This window comes from Scatophagus argus, chromosome 15 (assembly GCF_020382885.2).
Source record: "Scatophagus argus isolate fScaArg1 chromosome 15, fScaArg1.pri, whole genome shotgun sequence".
NCBI classification, from domain to species: Eukaryota; Metazoa; Chordata; class Actinopteri; family Scatophagidae; genus Scatophagus; species Scatophagus argus.
Window position 1 is genome coordinate 20,786,799 of NC_058507.1, and position 13,809 is coordinate 20,800,607.

Consider the following 13,809-nt stretch of genomic DNA (forward strand, 5'->3'; position numbering starts at 1 on the left):
ACTCGGGTTTTATTTGACATATTACAAAATTTAAAAACTTGTCTATGGTTTGAAGTCCCCACTTTTGACACAAATTAAAACAGAGACTCAGCGAGGCTGCGTCTTGCAGCTACGTCGTCTTAAATTGGTCAAGTGATAAAGACGCGCTCTCAACTCCAGTGGGTTTAAGGACTCAGGATCAGTGCTGAAAAATAAATATTGACAGAATGATTGACTGGCTTTGTTTTATTTTCCTCTGCCAGCACACCACCATACCACCCTACTGTAAAACTAGAGGCCATGGTAAAGAGTGCTTTGGAATATTGTCAAGGCTAATGTGGACTAAACACAAAGAATAACTTTCTCTAAACTGTTATTTCTCATGTATCTTTGAAGATTATAATTGTGCTTAGGTGAGTTAGTACAATTAGTGCAAAACAAGAAAGTTACAAGGCTGGGGAACATTTGGACAACTGTGTGTGTCAGTGTCATTGTGTGCCTGAATAGTAGGCTACTTGTGTATGTGAGAGAGAAGTGAACACCATGCTTTGGAATCTGGGCAGTCAGAGGGATGAGTGTTGCAACCTTCCATGCAGTCTGTACCTTCTTTTCAAAAATAACTTGTTCCAGCCACATCACAGACTGCTGAGGTGGATTATGTTATGTAACGTCAGTTGTTATTAAGTAGCAGGAACAGTCACTGGAATGCTCGCTCCAATTCTTTCCACTACTCCTTAGAGAGCTGGAGCTCCCTCCTTCACCTGCCCTTCAGTTGATCCTGTCACCACATCAGCCCAAAGACTTCAGCTGCTTCAGTCCCGTGGTCAGCGTATCCACCTACTCCTAACTCCACTGAACCGCTGCTGCTCCTCCACATCTTCATCCCATCATAAAGTTATGACAGCTCGTATAATTTGATGTAAGTATCTGTTCTCCAGTCAGCGTTTCCATAACAATAATATTCTTCCACTCTTCTGAGTTGAATAATCTGACAGCTGTCTCCTGCACCACTTGCCACATCACAGAACACTCAATAATTCTTCAAAATGACTTGTGAAATGTCAATACTTCATGGTCAAACAAGTTAGATTGACTCAACAAACATCACATTTAAAAGAAAGAAGCACAAATTATCGATTTGCATCATCTCTAGATGTTCTGATGGGATCACAGTACGATAACACTGACAGTAACCTCACAATAACAGTGACAGATCAGGTACGACACTGAGTAGAAATTGTAGTACAAACACAATGCGTGTTTTTGATATGTTACCAGACAACACTACAACCAGCCACTTAATGAGCTCTTTCACTCTGCATTGGGTGAAGGATGACGTCTCTTTCTGTACTGTCATTTATTATCGGAGTAAAATTACGGTCAGTCGTGCAGTTGGCTCAGCAAAGTCAAATTTGCCTCATTTGCGCATAGCACTGAGCTATTTTATTAAATATTACTGGACCTAAATAGTTTGTTTTCATGCTGTCTGACTGTCTGTGTTTTTGGTGAAATGAACTTGGTGGCAAGAACATGGTGACATCTTCCCAGAATTAAGCAATTACTTGACAGGGTGATCAGTTGACCTTTTCAGTCATTTATGTATGAGTAGGTTGGTTATTTATTGAATATTTTTTAAACTATGAAGACTTGATTTAAATTGGTACGGCATTTATTACAAACCAAACAAATTAAAACCACAGTTTGTAACTGCCTTCCTAAATGTTGTTCTTTGGAGCTACGTTGTCCAGTGTATGATACAAGTCCAGTATGCACTAGACTTGACTGACTGGTGATGTTAGCTATTGTTGTACAAAAATCCTTTTTTGCTTGGCTCCAAACATGGAGACAAAACATGGGTAAAAACAGGATTTTCAGGAGCTTTAACATGCTGAATTGTCTCTTTGTAGTGCTGTTGTTTTGCTGCTCTGCAAGCTGATGTGTGATGTCTGAGCCTCAGGGAACATGTGTTTCTGCTGCTGTCCCTCGTTCTCAGACTACATTTCAGCAATAACACTCTACACTGTGTGAAATGCATTGTGTCACAGCACATTAAGATGGTCCGCATATATTCAGGTTTATGGAGGCCAAACACTCATGCTCTCTCTTTCCAGACATTCTCAGCTGTACAGCATCCTTTAAAAAATAGAAAACACTCTTGGTTTGACAGCAGACTGGTTGTATATTAAATGACATATGTCAAAATACATCAAACTACCAACCCTGAACTCTTCGTGAACTCTGGTTCAGAAAAGAAAACCCATTCATTGTTTTGCATTACGAAAACATTTAGCTAAGGTCATTAATATTTGTGGGTGGTGGATTAAAGACATGTAGATACACAGTTGAAAAACCCATATTATTTTGTATTGTGTAAAATGATTTATCTGAGAAGAGACTGTTTCCGAACCAATGTCATGATAAATGAAGGTATTTTTAAATTGGATTGTAAACACCCAATCTAAGATGCCTGGTTGTCTTCACCTGCATATTGATTGGTTGTCATGATGGAGTAAGAGACAAGGACAAGTAATGTATAAAAAGGACGTTAATCATTAGCTCGCAGGATGTGCAGCTGTGGTCTTTGCAATCTGCTCAAGGTCAGTAAGAAAAAAAAACATGACAGAGGTAATAAAGCACGTAGAAACAAGGCATAAAAATAATGTATAAAGTAATTCATTTAAGTAATTTATATTAGCTCCTAAAAGCCTTGCAGGCATTCTGATGAACTACTCATCAAAATGTTTCAGTTGACTGCAGGTAACCTTTGTAGAAGGCTGCCAGGAGAATGTTGCATCAGTGCTCTTCTATCAAGCTAATCTGAGGTGCAAAGCTGCAGTTAAGATTCCACTCACAGCTCTCACGGCTTTCCAGCATTCGTTGCAGTTTGCAAAGATGCTTAGGCATGCATTTCCCAACAAACCGGAGGGAAAGAAACTTTGTGAAAAAAAGGCAAGCACGTTCTTGAGGCACATCTGAACACTTTGCCTCTGTGCTCACAGAACAACACAAAGACATGGGTAGCCTAAAGACAACCACTGCTAGCTCTTTAAACTGCTAAATACTTTAACTGGAGCATTCAGAGTCTTACATCATAAAAAGTATTTTATGAACAGATATGAACACTCAAGATCACAAGCCATGTGCAAATGACAGCAAGGAGAAAGCTTTAGTTTAGCTTTATTAGCTTTATTTTAATGTGACTGTTGTAGACTGCTATTAATTATGCTTTGGACATTTTATTGGCCTCGAGAAATTGATTCTGAATACCACCATGAGCCTAATATCTCTTAAACTATTCAGAAGTTTCACATAAAATGCCCCAAAGAGACTGTTTGATTTAAATCACCCTAGAGCAAATGTGTCAAAGCCTCATTTTTGGGTCACAACACAGTGGAATTGTATGTTTACTATGCAGCTGCATTGAAGTTTTAGCTGGTAAAATAACTGAAAAGTGTTAACACTAAGAGTTATATCATTGGGCTTTTTCATCCATGGATGAACTAGATAAAGGGTTCTAAGTTCGCATCACATTCATTCATATTAAACTTGCTTGCTGGATGCATATGCCAAAAATGTTTTTCAGCCTAATGCCAGTTTGTTTCACTTCATTAATCAATTTTTAAAAATTTAATAGCTTATTGCACACACAAAAGGCATGCAAATGACTTACTGATTCAGCTCTTTTTTTCTTTTGCTTATTTTTTTCATTCTTTAATCACTCAAACTTTTCTGCACTCATTTATAATCCTAACTCATGTGTTTTCTTGTACACTATAGAAAAAGTCAAATTCATGTTGGTTTATTCATTTTAAGAATGGCGTTTATCTGTTTTAGCAAATGAATGCTTCATATATTATACAATATTCAAAATGTATTTTCAGTATCTTCAATATTGGATAATCAGCACCTCGTGATTTATGTCCACATACCATTGTAGGAAGCAACGTGTCCTTTGCTTAGCCAAAGGAAAAGCAAGGGTGTGGAGGTCAAAGTGGTGTGTAGTGTGTCTGACTTTCATGACGCACACTCGAGTTTGGTAATTTACCCTCTCTGTTCTGGACAATGGTGAAGTGAGGAGAGGAGCAGAGCTGTCAACTGATCACCACCTGGTGGACCCAGCAGACCTAAATGAACAGTGAGGGATTGCTGGGAACGTCTGACTGATGACTCTGTCAGGATGGTCTTCAACTCCCTTCTAAGGCAGAGCTTCAACTGCATGGAATCCAAAAGGGCACGTGTGTTCCACACTGCCATTCCTGAGACGGCTGTTCAGAACTGCGGCCATCAAGTTGAAGAAGGTGTCCTACAGAGCATGGTTGGCTTGTGGGACTTCTGTGGTAGCTGACAACTACTGGCAGGCCAAACAATACGTGGCTCAGACAGTTGCACAAGCAAAAACCCAGATGTGGGAGAAGTTCAGTGAGACCATGGAGAGAGCCTTTCAGTTGGTTGCCAGAAATTCTGGCAAACCACCCGGTGAGTCAGGAAGGGGAACCAGCACTACCTCCACACTGTTTACAGTGGGATGGCAGGCTGTTGACCTCGACTGAGGATATCATCGATTCGTGGAAGGAATACCTGAGATCCGTCCTGAGTTCCTCAAGGCTCTGGATGTTGTAGTGTTGTCATGCCTCTGCAACATTGCGGGGTCATTGGGGACAGTGCCTTTGGAGTGGCAGACCAGGGTGGTGGTCCCCCTTTTTAAGAAGGGGGACTGCAGGGTGTGTTCCAACTATAGAAGGATCACATTCCTCAGCCTCCCTGGGAAAGTCTACTGCAGGGGTCGGGAACCTTTTTGGCTGAGATAGCCATGAAAGTTAAATATTTTAAAATTTACTTCTGTGAGAGCCATATAATATTTACCAACACTGATTTTTTAAAGTATAACGCGTCTCTAAATTAAATACCTCTTACCATTTATGCAACTTCTGATGCAGCATGGCTTTGCTGATAGCCTTGTAGTCTGGTTGATACGTGGTGAGGTTAAGCTTCATGCAGGCGTTGAGGCTACTCGCCATCTGTGAATGGTTTTCCATTCCTTACTATTGCTAAAGAACCAGCAAAGCTAGCCGAATTCCAGTCACCTTGATGGGTTCATACACAGAGTTGCTGCTGACTGGCTTGCATTTTGCACAGTAGCTCTTGGCATGCTTTTTCCTGCTGTTCCCTGCTGGATATTTTGATGCAAATGAAGCATGGTGTGTATCGAAGTGCCGCTTTATATTTGACCGTTTCATCGATGAAGTTCTATCATTGCATAATAGACACACCGCAGAAATTGCTCTCTCCACAAAGGCAAATTCCTCTGTCCATTCGTCCTGAAATGTACGGTACTCCTCATATTTTTTTCTTTTCGCCATCTTCTTCGTCAAAAGGGTTTGATGGACATAAACTAGCTAGCTGACTACCTGATTAAAAGGAGGAAAGTTTACTTCTTGACCTTACAATGACCCATGCAGTGGTTAGCACTGTCGCCTCATAGCAAGAGGGTTCTGGGTTCGAATCCTGGTCTGGGCCCTTCTGTGTGGAGTCTGCATGTTCTTCCCCTTGCCTGCGTGGGTTTTCTCCGGGTACTCCGGCTTCCTCCCACAATACCAAAAACATGCACATTAGGTTAATTGCCCCTAGGTGTGAGAGAGAGAGGGTGACTGTGTGTAGTTGTCTGTCTTTGTGTGTCAGCCCTGCGATTGACTGGCGACCATTCTAGGGTGTACCCTGCCTCTCGCCTGTAGTCAGCTGGAATAGGCTCCAGGCTCCAGATAGGCTCCTTACCCTGATGGATAAGCGGTATAGAAGGTGGATGAATGGATGGAGTTTCTAGGCCAAGTTGCGGAGGGTTCAGTGACCTTAAGATTCCGTCTCTGTTTTTTGCAGATGACGTGGTCTTATTGGCTTCATCGAACAGTGACCTCCAGCTTGCACTAGGGCAGTTTGCAGCCAAGTGTGAAGCGGCTGGGATGAAGATCAGCACCTCTAAGTCCAAAGGCCACGGTTCTCAGCCAGAAAAGAGTAGATTCCCCACTCCAGGTCGGAGGAGAGTTGCTGCCCCAAGTGGAGGAGTTTAAGTATCTTGAGGTCTTGTTCAGGAGTGAGGGAAAAATGGAGGTACAGTGTCTGCTGTGATGCAGACACTGTACCTTTCTATTGTGGTGAAGAGAGAGCTGAGCCGAAAGACGAGGCTCTCAATTTACCTGTCAATCTACATTCCAACCCTCACCTATGGTCACGAGCTATGGGTAGTGACTGAACGAACAAGATAGTGAATACAATACAAAATGAGTTTCCTCCACAGGGTGGCTGGGCTCAGCCTTAGAGATAGGGTGAAGAGCTTGAACAACCGAGAGGAACTCATTTAGGATGCCTTCCGTACATGTCCCTGGGGAGTTGTTTCATGCATGTCCATCTGGGAGGAGGCCCAGGAGCAGGTCCAGGAAATGGTGGAGTGACTATGTCTCTTGCCTCACCTGGGAATGCCTCTGTGTTCTCCCAGACGAGCAGGGGGAAGTAGCCGGGGTAGGACAGTCTGGGCTTCCCTGCTAAGACTGCTGCCCCTATGAAGGGGCAAACAGAAGGCAGCAATATGCTATTGCACATTCTAGTCTGTTTTAACCCAGAAGAAGAAACACTGGTATTACCTGTTGTTATGTTGTTATTGTTACTACCACAGTGCTTGCATAGTGTAAAATTCATGTAATCTTGCTTTTGTAATCAGATTCCATACTAAAAATATCATACATATAAATATCATGTTGGTAAGGAATTTTAGACAAAGTCATTGGCTGACCTTTAACGTCATCAAAAACAATGAAACCTACAACGATCCTCCCAACAAGCTAATTAATTACATGAATATGTTTATTAAGTTGTCAGTGCCAGGCATTAAGGTAAGTTTTGCTGATCATGGGGGGTCGACCAATCCAAGACTACTACTGTATGGCACTCACTTCTTCTCTTCACTTTCAAAAATTTTTACAGTTAACTTAATACTTTTATCACTGTTTTTCTTCTTCTGTCAGGCTATTATTCCTGCTCAACAATCACCTGTGCACAACTATTTCACTTGTCTCTCGGAGTGAAGGATAGAATAAAACTTTGCAACTGCACATTACTTCACAATTGGATAACTGATAACAGATCAACTTAACTAAACTCAACTCAACTGTGTCAGTGTTTCACTTGCAAATGTATAGTACATATCCCCCCAAGTCTTGCTTCATTCACCTGTGAATATCTACAATTAGGAAAATGACATGGCTTTACAATCAAATATCTATTTACAGTAACAGAGGACAAGTTAGATACAAGTGTCCTTCTCTGTGTATTGCAACAGTACAGTAATGAGTAATAAAAAAGAAGGATACGCCATTTAGCTAGCCACTGGAAATGTTAGTGGCCAATAATAAACTGGAGATGACATCACCTCTCATGAGGCAGCAGTTTCTCACCACTGCCTCATAAAGCTGAGAACACAGATTAAGAAGGAGGACAACCTGCATGTGGGTGTGTGTGTGTGTGTGTTGGATGTGGGTGGGGGTTACAGTCCCATTGGGGATGAAGACTTTCTAAAAGACTATTATTAGAAACAGCTGTTCCCCTCAGCACCCACTTTGCCGTCACAGTTCTGGCACCCCTGTGTATCCATGGCAGAGCGATGGCCTTAACGTGAGCTGAATACTGTTATGCATATGAGCTGTGCTAAAGCACGGTGGCAGGGAGAGGCAGAGCTCACTGCTGCTGCACCACACTGCACTGCACTCCAGGCAGACAAGAGAACAGGGCCAGTAAATGCCCTTGGTTTGTTTCCCTTCAGTAGTCTGTGTTGATGTGCGAAAGGCTGCTATATTTCTTCTCTTTCTCTCTCTCTACACTGTATGTCTGCATATCTATCTACCTCTCTCTGTCCATATTTTAGAGTAGCAAACAAACAAGACGCACAGCAGAACTTGGGCACCAATGCCACGCTAACCCCACTGCAGTGTGCTTCTGCCTGACCTAATTCTTCCCTACCCACTGTTTTCTCTGGGTGCAGCATAGAAGAAATCATAAAGAAAGGGGGTGGTTTAGGTGGTGGGGTAAGAGTGCAGTTATTCTGCAGCCTTTTTTCTGATTTAAAAAGGCAGTAGTGCTCAGTGATGGACTGAGAACACAATTCTGCACTTCTTCTCAGCCCTAAGGAGATTTTCAGCCCCTTTTAGCTCCTTGTTTTGGTGTTACAGCCCACAGCTTTTCTCTCTGCATCCTCATTCCCAGCAGCAGCAGCAGCAGGCAGCTCTTTTCAGTGAGAACACTGATAAACCCATGCTACCTGCTCAACACCAGGCACAGTCAGTGACAAGATGGTGCACAATGGTGGGATGTTTAAAGCTTAAGCTTTCTCAGGAATTAGTGTTATTGGTGAATTGATTAAAAGAGTTGCTTTTATTTAAATTGAATTTAATGTTAAAGGTGCCTTTGTATTCATTTTCAGCAAGGTTGACTTCAACAATCTGCTTTACCTGGCAGTTTAACATGACTCATCAGTACTGTTGCTATGGTTACGTACAGGACTCTGATTTAGATTGAGGTGTCCTGATTTGCTCGTGATGAACCAATCAGAAACCATGCTGTTATGTAATGATATGGAGGAAAGTGTCCCTCTGACTCAGCAGAAAACCGAGTCCACTGTAATGTCATGGTCTATTTTTATATTACGATCACTGCATCGTCAGTGATGTACATATTTCCAATGCTGATATAATCAACAGATCTCATGGCAATCCACAAAAAAAGACAGATACTGACACTGTGTGACCAATCAGACCTGTTGTTGTTGCCAAGTCAGCCAGCATGCTCCCATCCCTCCCCTTGTTTCCATGCCAACTGCATCATGCACTTCCATACAGGTAGAAAGTGAAAACTCAATACAAGTCAAGGTTCTGGTAGAAGTAAATACAAGGATGAGAAGAACAACTCCCACCACCAAGAGACAAGAACTGAATGAGAGTTTGACTGCTTTGTTAAAGGGAAAATCTAAAAATCTAAATCAGAAATTTGGCTTTTTAAAGTGTAAAGGACCAGTGAGCAGGATTTAATGGCATATAGTGGAAGGTTGCAGATTGCTATCAGTGGTATACCCCTTTACTCAACATCCTATCTATATCTAAGCATATAGACCTCACCTCTAATAAAGTGAAAGGCCATGTCTAGAGCAGGTGTTTGGTTTGTCTGTTCTGTGTTACTCTAGAAACATGGTGTTTCAGCTTGTTTCAGGTGATTATGCGCATAATGCTACAAATTAGACCTTTAACTTTCTTGTTTTTGTCAACTATGATTTTACAATATTATCTCAACCCAGGTCATCACACACCAATTCTTTGTCTTGTCCTTGTGCATCACATCCACATAAGCAAGGTACCTTTTGGCACCTATAAGATAAGATAAAATAAGATAAGATAAACTTCCCACAGTGGGGAAATTCACTTGTCGTGGCAGCTAACAAGAACAGAAGAAGAGTGCAAAACAAAAAGTGTGCAAAAACAGTTACAAAAAAATATAGAGGTAAAATAAATTAACAATATACAAGTACACACAGTACAGTATAGGGCTGTATACTGTATAGCTGTATACATGTCCTCATAAGGGAGGAAAAGAGGACGAGCCCGTAGAATTATACAGTCTAACAGCAGTGGGAATGAAGGACCTGCTGTAGCTCCTTCCTACACTGAGGGTGTAGCAGTCTGCTGTTGAAGGAGCTGCTCAGAGCCTCCACTGTCTGATGCAGAGGGTGAGAGGTGTTGTCCATGATGGATGTCAGCTTGGCTAACGTCCTCCTCTCACCCACCTCCTCCATGGAGTCCAGTGGGCATCCCAGGACAGAGCTGGCCCTCCTGACCAGCTTATTTAGTCTCTTCCTGTCCCGGTCCCCAACAGACCACAGCATAGTGAATATCAGAGGCTACCACAGAGTCATAAAAAGTCCTTAGGAGGGGCCTGCACGCTCCAAAGGACCTCACAAGGAACTTTGGCCCTTCTTGTACAGGGCATCTGTGTTATGTGACCAGTCCAGTTTATGGTTGAGGTGAACACCCAGGTACCATCTCAATGTCAGAGCCCTGGATGTTCACTGGTGTAAGTGGTAAAGGTAGAGAGGGGAATATCCTGGACAGAAAACAATTACTGGTTCCACTGGGGCTTGAACCCAGGACCTTCTGCGTGTAAAGCAGACATGATAACCGCTACACTATGGAACCAGCTAAACCATCTCCTTAACTTGACACACAAGTTTGGACATATTTAGGCAAAAAAAAAAAACCTATGTGGTAGGTTTAGGATAAGATCTAGTGCCATGTTTCTTTTGCCATGGGACATGAACTTGTAAAGTGATGATTTTCCAATACTGATGAGAACGTGTTTGCATTGGAGGTGCATTAAAACCTGGAGGTGTCACATCACGTTGAACAAGGGTACCTTCTGTTTCTGAATGAGGTGCTGAGGGATGTGCCAGAAGGGTGATATGAGATGCGTTGGGAATGATACCAGGTTTGATTTTACTACCCTTTCTAGGAATTACATGAATAGGCTGCCCCGATGTTCATGTGCTTGCCGTACGCCTTTGTACATGCAGGACATGCTATCTCCTTATATTATGAAGAGCAGTAAAATCCACGATGAGTGTAATACCTAAGGATAATGGGATGCACCAAGAATCACTGTTTATTTATATTTATATAAAAAGTTGCATCAGATTCTTTTCCCCATTGTGTGGTTTGCATACAGATCAGGATAACATTTATCATAAAACCCACAGGCTCATATTTCAGAAACAGCCTCGTGTTGTCCACAGACTCATATTTCACCTTCGCCCAGTAGGCTGAGCTCCCTGCCCAGTTCAGGTCAGTCCTGCTCTTCATCTCTCTTCTCAGATATGCCATCTCTGACCATGTGATCAAAGGGAGCTTTATTAAGCTTGGCTCAGGGAAATCTAGCTATTTGCAAATAGGAGAAATGCTGGCTGACATTCATTTCGTTGTGACCAAATTGTGATGTAATGATGTTTTTTTGTTCTTGCTTTTTTTTATTATTTTATTTTATTTGGAAGGCGTAGGCATATTTAATCCAAACAGTCATACAGTTCGATTTGGTAGAAACAGCTCTTAAATAATGTGAGCAGCAACAAGGATTCAGTAGCAGAACTAATCCTCCATTAGGAAAAACAATAATACCAAAAGTTCAGCTAAGAGTAAAGAAAAGGTTAAGGTGGTGTAGAAGTATTGTATAGTTTTGTAACAAGGTCTATGCAGATTCCCATCCTTAACAAAATTAAACTTAAAATGACCCTCTTGTTATACAACACAGTTTTACCAGTATTGTAAAAATATAAATACACCACTTTTGTTTTTGAATAAAAAAGATTAAGACTATTTTATGCACCAAAAAAAAAAAAGACTTGTTAGTGAGTATTCTTTGGAAAGTTATCCATCCAGCTGACAGGTGCGGCATATTAAGATGCAGATTAAAGGACATGATTATTGCACAGGTGTGCTTTGGGCTGGTCACAATAAAAGTTTGGATTGGCCTTTTATTTTATCACACAACACTATTCTACAAGTCACAAGTTTTGGGAGAAAGCACAGTTTGCAGGCTGGCTGCAGGAATGTCCATCAGAGCTGCTGCCAGAACCGAATGTTCATCTGACTATCAGGAGCTATCTTCAGTGTTGTTTCAGAAAATTTGGCAGTACATCTAACTGGTCTCATAACTACCGACCACAGGCAACCCCACAAGTCCACAATCTTCACATCCGGCTTCTTCACCTGCACGATTGTCTGAAACCCGCCACTTTGATAGCTGATGCAATAGCTGGTTTGTGAAACCAAAGAATGTCTGCTCTAACTGTCAGGAACTATTTGTGCTCACTGCCCACGTCCTCACCAGTCTTGATCTGACTGCAGTATGTCCTCATAGCTGATTTGAGTGGACAAATGCTCACCTTATATAGCAGCACTTTGGAGAAGAGTTCCCAAGCTGAAGATAGACAATGTGTATGACTTGTGGGACTGAACTGTTTGCTCAAACTTTGTGAACAGAGTGTCCCATGGTGGTGGTAGGGTTATGATATGGGCAGACTTCAGTTATGGACAATAAACGTGGAGGTATTTAATTGATGAAAGTTTGAATGCACAAAGACCATGATGAGTTCCTGAGGCCTCATGCTGCAGTATGATATTGCACATCCCCATGATACAAGGATCTGTACTTAATTCCTGGAAGTTGAAAACATTCGAGTTTTTGCATGACCTGCAGACTCACTAGACATGTCACCCACTGATCATGTTTGGGGTGCTCTGGATTAACATGTACAACAGCATCTTCAAGCTCTTGGCCATATATATCCACTTCCCTGAAGGGGAGTGGATCCACATTCCACAGATCACTCTGTGTGGGAATGTGTCACACTGCATGAGACTAATGATGGTCATACCAGATACTGACTGGATTTTGACAAATCCATCCATCCATTTTCTGTACTGCTTATCACAAATGTGTGCTTAAAATCTGAGATAAGTCTTTAGTGTACATTAAAAAGTCTTGTGAGCCAAAGCAAAAGTGTTGCCATTATATTTTTATTGAGTATTCTGCTTTGGTGGGATACACATCAATTTATTATTTGAATTCTCCCTACACATCCCTGTAAGATGTTTAGTTTTATCTACCTTCTCAAAAAAAGTAGTCAAAAGTGTTGAGTGAAGTCCATGATTTATCCAGACTAGAAAGAACACTGTTCAGTGAAATAAATGTTGTGGTTGAACTTTTCAAATGTCATTTTTCAACACAGCAAACACAGTAAATAACTAATAAATAACACACTAATAAAATTTAATTCTCCTGTTTTATATATAGGTGGAGGCAGAAATCGCAACGCAAAGCAAAAAAGCAAAGATACCATGCATTGCTAGGTACCACTATAGATGGAAGTGAGAAAACATGTTTTATAATGTGTGTGAACCGAGTATTTAACATTACAGTATTGCATTAATGTTAACTATTTCATTATTGAAAACTATTACTACACGGTGACCTACTAGCCTCGTTACAGTTAGTCTTAATATGTCATTGGCATTTGTCAGTTGTTAGCAGTTATTGAATTACGGGCCTCTATAAAGTTAAACTGCCCATACTAATGTGGCGCATTAAAGCTGTAAAGCTATGTGACCCTAGTTGACCCCAGAGCTGAATGAGCTGTTGGAAAGCAGGACACATCCTGACACCTTGATATCTTCTCATTGCAGAGATGAAGTGCTGTCTGCAGAGCTTCTCATAAATCCTAATCCTGAGGTGGTGCTGGACACATCACTCTGCCGGGCCAATCGATAACAGCTGCTGGGACGCGCACCGATAACACATGACTCACTCTAAATGAGCACCACAGTCTGTATGAGGCTTTTATCTCTCTTTTTTGAAAAATCATGTCGGTAAAATTTGAAATTGTAAATAGGTTATGATATTAGCCAGTGGACAACAAAAGTTTGTAAGAGAGCTGTAATACCAGGTCTATAGATGTGAAACCATTTCAAAGCATTCACGAGTAGTTACTGCTATTAAGATGAATTAAATGGCTACTAATAGACAAAGATATCAGATGCATTGACTGCTATGTAATCGTATTAGTCGGCTGTCAGTGTAATGCACAGATAGATGGTGATGGGACTGAAGGCAATGTTCACATTTTCATTAGAAGCTGATGAGCTGCTTGATGCTATTGATTGATTTTGGCAGCAGCAAGCTTTCTACAGCCTCGGGACAGTGTTTTCAATCACAAGGTGTGTCATCAAAACACATAACGCTCAAAGA

The 13,809-nt window shown here is 41.4% G+C and overlaps 1 protein-coding gene and 1 non-coding gene across 2 annotated transcripts in view; both read right to left on the minus strand.

Moving 5' to 3' along the window:
- The window catches only part of gabrb1 (gamma-aminobutyric acid type A receptor subunit beta1), a 52,550-nt gene that overhangs the window by 25,433 nt on the left and 13,308 nt on the right, over window positions 1-13,809 (minus strand). The window lies entirely within an intron of this gene.
- On the minus strand, window positions 10,136-10,208 carry trnav-uac. Its single transcript has one exon. It is a non-coding gene; the product is annotated as a tRNA-Val (tRNA).